Source organism: Hevea brasiliensis, chromosome 13 (genome assembly GCF_030052815.1).
Source record: "Hevea brasiliensis isolate MT/VB/25A 57/8 chromosome 13, ASM3005281v1, whole genome shotgun sequence".
NCBI classification, from domain to species: domain Eukaryota; kingdom Viridiplantae; phylum Streptophyta; class Magnoliopsida; order Malpighiales; family Euphorbiaceae; genus Hevea; species Hevea brasiliensis.
This window is the reverse complement of record NC_079505.1, coordinates 60,177,823-60,184,230: the sequence shown is the minus strand read 5'-3', so window position 1 is coordinate 60,184,230 and position 6,408 is coordinate 60,177,823. Positions and strand designations below refer to the sequence as shown.

Sequence of the window (6,408 nt, the reverse complement as noted above, 5' to 3'; positions counted from 1 at the left end):
TTTTTAATTCATAATAGATTTGTTAAGTCTAAGTTCACCAAGATACCACATTTTGCATTTTTATTTTTGCTGGCATTGATTGCCAATACCATTTCAAAATTTATTTTATGTTATTCAAAATCTTCAGATTTCATACCTTAAGTTTACTGTTCCATTGGTTATTGTTACAGTGGAAATTTGGAAAACTTTTCTTCATCAAAGTTGTTCCTTCATGTGTCTTCTTTAATTTTCTTTTTGAATCACTCAATTTGGAGTTTTTTAGCTCAAGTTATGGCCATTTTACCATAACTGGCCGGATTGACCCGTAACCAGAATTTCTGGGCAGAATTGGTTCTGCCACATTTGGTGTCTTAACTTTGGTGGACAATTCCATTACGTTGTGGTCAAAGTTTGGAGTTCTATTCTTTATGAAAGTTGTTCTAAATTTTCTAAGCTTTCTATTGATATAAAATTCAGGTCAATTGGACATTTCTACACTGAGTTATGGCCATTTGAACAAACACTATTCATTTGGTCAATTTCTAGGACCAGCAGGTTGGTTACCCAGATTTGGTCAATTTTTAAGGTGTTCTAAGTTTGTTTTCTAGGTAAGGTTTCTTCATTAATGTTGTGCCATTATGTGTCTAGTTTCATGTCAATTGGCCTTGCACCAATTGAACTTACACCACTCATGTTACAGCTGCCCAAACTTGCTGGACTCATATCTAACCCTGTAGGTCACCTAAGGTAGCACACCTAGCCTCAATACCATTGGCATAAATCACTTAAATTCCCCATCAAATATGGCCAAATAATCCCTAATTGACTATTAGGACTCCAATTCCACAACACATGAACAAAACCCTAACTTCATGCCTCAAACCCTAATTCTCAAATATCTATTCATGTATATACATCAATTCAACATACTTAATGATGTTTAAGTCTCATACTCATGTTCCAGACCACCCATATACAACTTAAATTCATTCAAAACTCATCAACACTTCCATCACTACGGCTGCCAAAAATTTTAGTTGGTCCATACATAGGTATGTTCTTTTAATTTCATGAATTTCTAACTAAATCCATACACCTAACTTCAAATTTAAAGAGAAAGATGGAGAGATATAGCACTAACCTTTTGATGAGCTAACTTGAGCTTGTAATTCTTCTCAATTTCCTCTTCAAATTGCTACCTCAAGCTTGCTTTAGTGGTAAGGATTAATTTTAGTGAAGATAGGAAGGGTTTTTATGGTGGTTTTTGGGTGGAAATCAAGCTTGGAATAAGTATTTCAATGGAGGATTTAAAGAGAGGGTCTCGACTGGCTGAAAATGAGAGAGGAAGACAACAAATTTTTATTCAATTTTATCCTCTTTTAAATGTTTTAATGTGGGCTTGTTGAGGTCTAATTGGCTAACCACTTTTTATTGCATCATCATGATGTAATAATTGAGTTTTTAGTTTCATTTTATTTTGTCTTTCTTTCTTTTCTCTTGTACATATTTTTAATAAATTTTTCTTCAATATTTATTCACATTTTATATTATATAATGTATTTACTTAGTTGGACAAGTTGGTCAAAAATTGTCTCTGAAGACGAAATGACCAAAATGCCCTCCGTTTGGCTTAAGGAGCCAAAACTGTCTGTACCGATCTTAAAAATTCTCCTAACCTTTTCTTGGCATGCTAATGCTACCTAGGGCTCCGTAACTCTTTGATAAGTGCATAATTTATTAATTTTACTCCCATCACATTTAGTGTTTTTAGTGTGTTTTTATGTTTAATTCAGTTGGCTAAAATATATTTATCATTTAGGCATATTTTTATATAGTTGTGGAATAATTGTGTTAAATGGAGAAATTTTTAGCATTTGACCTTTGTTGTATTTTTCTGGCGTTTCTAACATTATGGATCTGTAATTTGAGTGCTGCTTAATCCACTGAAAAGCTAAGATAGAGCACTTCAAATGATAAAGAGGGACCAAAGCCGAAATCAGTCTCCAAGGTTGACAAAATGAGTTATGGATCTATTGGAAAAGCCCAAACTCGATGTGTCATGACCAGTTTCAGTATTTATTTTGTATTTGGAGTTTCAGATGTCCAAATGCAGCATGCCCAAGCCCAATTGAACCTTAAGGTCCACCTTTACAACTTCTATGAAGGGCTGGACGCGAGATGAGGCCATTTTAATTATCAAAAATGGCAATGACTATGGGTTGGACCATCTGTCTGAACTAGTCCCAATTTTTTTACCAAAACTTGGGCTGTAGATCTCAAATTTAGGCAAATGAGTACCCATTGGAAAGCTAAAAAATAGTAATACAACTTTCCTGAAGAGGGCAGAGGCAGATTTTGAAAGGAAGTCACTGAAAATCGGCCTTGATTTCAGAGACGTGAATGCAGGCTAAAAATCTGTCTTTCAAATTTCAAAACTTTTCCTAGTTTGGTTCTTATCTTTGGGAATAGGTTTTTTATTATAAATACGTCTTTGGGCAGCAGCTAAGAGCATCCCAATTCAGACCTTTGTTCTCCATTAGAGACCTTCGTTCTCCATTCTCTTTTTAGATTTCTTCTTTATTTTTCCTCTATTTTTCTGTAAGCCATGAACATGAGTGGCTAAGTTCTTAATTTAGTTCAAGGGATTCAAGTTCTTATGTGTGATTTGTGAAACCAGGTTCTTAATTTAATTTATGTCTTTTTATGAATATCTATTGTTGTCTGATTTAATTGTTTTTGATTTGTTGAATGATTAGCTAAAAAGGCCTATTAGTTAATTGTTTGATTTGATCAATTGCTAGTTCATCTTCATAATCCATAATTGTTGTGTAAGATTGAACATGAGTAGCAATTAGGTTTTATTGATTATGATCCAAGTTTTCGATAATAACCTAAGGAAACAATAGGGTGGATTAAATGATTTATGCTTCATAAATTGTTGTTCAGCTTAACTACTTCCTTTTCTTAAGGTAGTTATTAATTTGATGAGGATTGCTTAATACCAACTCAGTTAATAATTAGAATCAATAAGAGTGCTGGGCTCGAATTGATGAGTCTAGGGAAGTCAGGGGTTTACCTCGCTGTTTGGTAAATCTACGTTATGTATTCAATAAGATATAGTTGTATTTCTTTTGTCTATGATCGAATCAATGCATTGGAATGAGAATTACCTTGGACTGAGGTTTGTTTAATTTGAAAGTTTCTTATTTAATTTTATATCTTAATTTTTTATTTTTAATTTCTTTTTTGGATTGCAAATTACACCCCCTCCAACCTTTGTTTCTTTTTTCATTACACAAGTGCACGAAATTTAATAATTCAGTCTCTAGGGTTTGACTTAGATTTACCACTTACTGCAGAAAATATTTCATAACTGGTAATTTCAGTTTATTAAATTTCTGGTGGATTCGACAGCTATTAAGAATTTTGGTGCCGTTGCCGAGGACTGAAATTCATTGGATTTTGTGTTGTTAGTATTAGGGTATTTTATTATTAATTTTATTTGTGAAGTGTTGTTATTTTCAGGTTTCTGAAAAAAAAATTACGGTTTTATTATTCATCAAGAAGTTTGGTTGAATTTAGAGGGCAGCCCATACCTATTTTGAAGGAAACGATGTTTTGATCAAGACCAATTCTTTGGCCCTACCCTCTTGAGGCCAAATTCGATTATTTTCTAGGGTTTTAAGGCATTTTTCTATTTTTACTTTGATTTCTCTTTGTTTATGACAAGAACTTCTCAATCTGGTGAGTTGATTTTTGATCTAGAAGTAGAAAAAATAGCTAAACGGTTAAGAAAATTGGCTAAGCAAGCTAGGCAGATTCCGAGTACATCTGAAGGAGTCCAATCTCCAAAGGAGCTAAGTTCGGATTTAGATTCAGAGTCAAGTTCTGAAAATGAGACCATGGCTGCTAGGACTTTGAAAGAGTTGGCTGCTCTTGATCTAAACCAACAACCTTTGTGTATTCAATACCCTACTTTAAATGTTGCTTTTGAGTTCAAATCTGGACTAATCCATTTGTTGCTTAAGTTTTATGGTCTTATAGGTCAGGATCCACATAAGCATCTGTAGGAATTTCATGTTGTGTGTTCCAGCATGAAACCTCAAGGAGTTTCAGAGGATCAGATCAAGCTTTGAGCTTTCCCTTTCTCACTGGAGGGCACAGCTAAGGATTGGTTGTATTACCTTCCTTCTGGATCTATCAACTCGTGAAATGGGATGAAGTAGATATTTCTGGAGAAGTATTTTCTTGCCTCCCGTGTTGCCAATGTAAGAAAAGAAATTTGTTGCATCCTGCAGTACAATGGAGAGAGTTTGTATGAGTATTGGGAGAGATATAAAAAGCTGTGTGCAAGCTGTCCCCGTCATTAAATAAGTGAGCAGCTATTGATTCAGTATTTCTATGAGGGACTTCTACGAATAGACCGCAGTATGATAGATGCTTCTAGTGGAGGAGCTTTGGTTGATAAGACACCAGAAGAGGCAAGGAGGCTGATTGCTAACATGGCAGCAAATTCTCAGCAGTTTGGAATGAGAATGGATCACACACCTATGGAGGTTACTGAGGTAAGTACATCTAACCTTGAGTAATAAATTTCTGATTTAACTTCTTCGGTGAGGCAGTTGGCTGTAGGGAACATGCAAATTGTTAAGGTATGTCGAATTTGTTCGGGTTTGGGTCATGCTACTGATATGTGTCCTGTGTTACAAGAGGATGAATCTAAAAGAGTGAAAGCATGAAAAACACAAGTTTAGATCATTGAAATTCAAAAATTTTCATTTAGGGTCACATGCATCATGCAAGATTTATTTTTATCTATCTGATTTCAATGATAAATAACATATTAAAACTATTTTAATATATTTTGGATCTATATTTTCCATTTAAGATTTTAGAATTAATAGATTAATTCATTAGAACCTTAGATTAGATCAAGAACAAGTGCACTAACCTTTTGATGTACTGCAGTGTGTTTGGCACCTTTGGGATGCGTCTTTAGGACACCAGATATTGTCCCTCTAGCTTGTCCACACTAAGATCACCAATGGCAGCTCTTGAACAGCTTCTAAAGCTTTTTATATGAATTAGAAAATCAAGTTTTGCCTTTTGAGAGATTACAGATGTAAACAGGACATTAGAAACAATTTTTAGTATTTTTAATTCAATAGATTGTTTGCTAATCTCTTTGAATTGATGAGAGATGAAGAAGAAGAGAAGGGAGAGTGTTCTTTAGGTGGCGGCACCAAGGAGTGAATGGCAGCTTGTTATGTTTTCTTTTCATAATAACACTTATATAGCTAGGTCACCACTTAAAACCCTTGCCACATGTCACCTTTTGATTAGCTCTAGGTTTAACTGACCCAATCACATTGTGCCAAGTGTCAAACCTATATTTAATCTTGACTTTGATCATCTTACATGATTAAAAGACATATGGCAAGGTTATGTGTAGTGCCATGTGTCCTAATTTTGAATTCTCAACCCAAAATAATTATTTATCTTCTTCTAATCAATTTATATCAAATATAAATAAATTAATTAATCTTTATTAATTAATTTCTCATTAATTAAATTCATATTTAAACACTTTAAATATAAATTTAACTTATACTATACATCCAATAACCTAGATTTGGTTTCAAGCCATGCTAGGGACTTTGCAATCTAATTGCAAACCAAACCTATTTAATTAATCAATTAAACTCTTTAATTAATTAATTAAATCATATTTAATTTGGTGATTACTTGTGTATATGTGTGACTTACTAGGCTCATCACTGATTGGCAATGAGACATGATATCAACTCTTAATATCATCATAACTCTTTTTTACCATATATGATTTCTCTAAATCATTTTATGCACCTCATTGACCATGGTTAACACTTAGCATAGCATGCCATGGCCACCCAATTAGTAATAAGGTTTACCTTAAATGAACCCATAATCATATGTTACCATACACTAGAATCTCTCTGTTATAAAATCCCAATTTAAGCTGGAGTTATGGTTTATGTCAAACCCCATTTGCTATGAATATTATGTTCTCTTTTAATTCCAATTCTTGATTAAAAAGATTTTCTCATCAGAAACTCTTTTCTGATTAAATCTATTTGTCCTGGCCAGGAACTTGAAACATCAAGAATAATTAAATGAACATAGGATTTTATCCTTATTTACTTAGAGGAACAGATTCCATCTTGATCAACACCTACCTCTATATATAACTAGTAGGAGCCAACACATGCCCATATGCCCATATACAATACAAGTATGAAAGCAGTATCAAACTCAAACCACCTATATACAAGATAACTATGCTATCTCAAGTCTAAAGATTATATGCACTGATATAATTTATGACAATACATTGGCAAGAGTAAACTCCATGTGCTTGTCATAAATGTCACTGGTTCGGCCTACTTATCA

General features: G+C 33.6%; 1 non-coding gene across 1 annotated transcript; it reads right to left on the bottom strand.

Moving 5' to 3' along the window:
• Positions 1 to 4,244: 4,244 nt before the first annotated feature.
• Positions 4,245 to 4,351, bottom strand: LOC131172406 (small nucleolar RNA R71). Its single transcript, XR_009142884.1, has one exon. It is a non-coding gene; the product is annotated as a small nucleolar RNA R71 (small nucleolar RNA).
• Between the last annotated feature and the right edge of the window lie 2,057 nt (positions 4,352 to 6,408).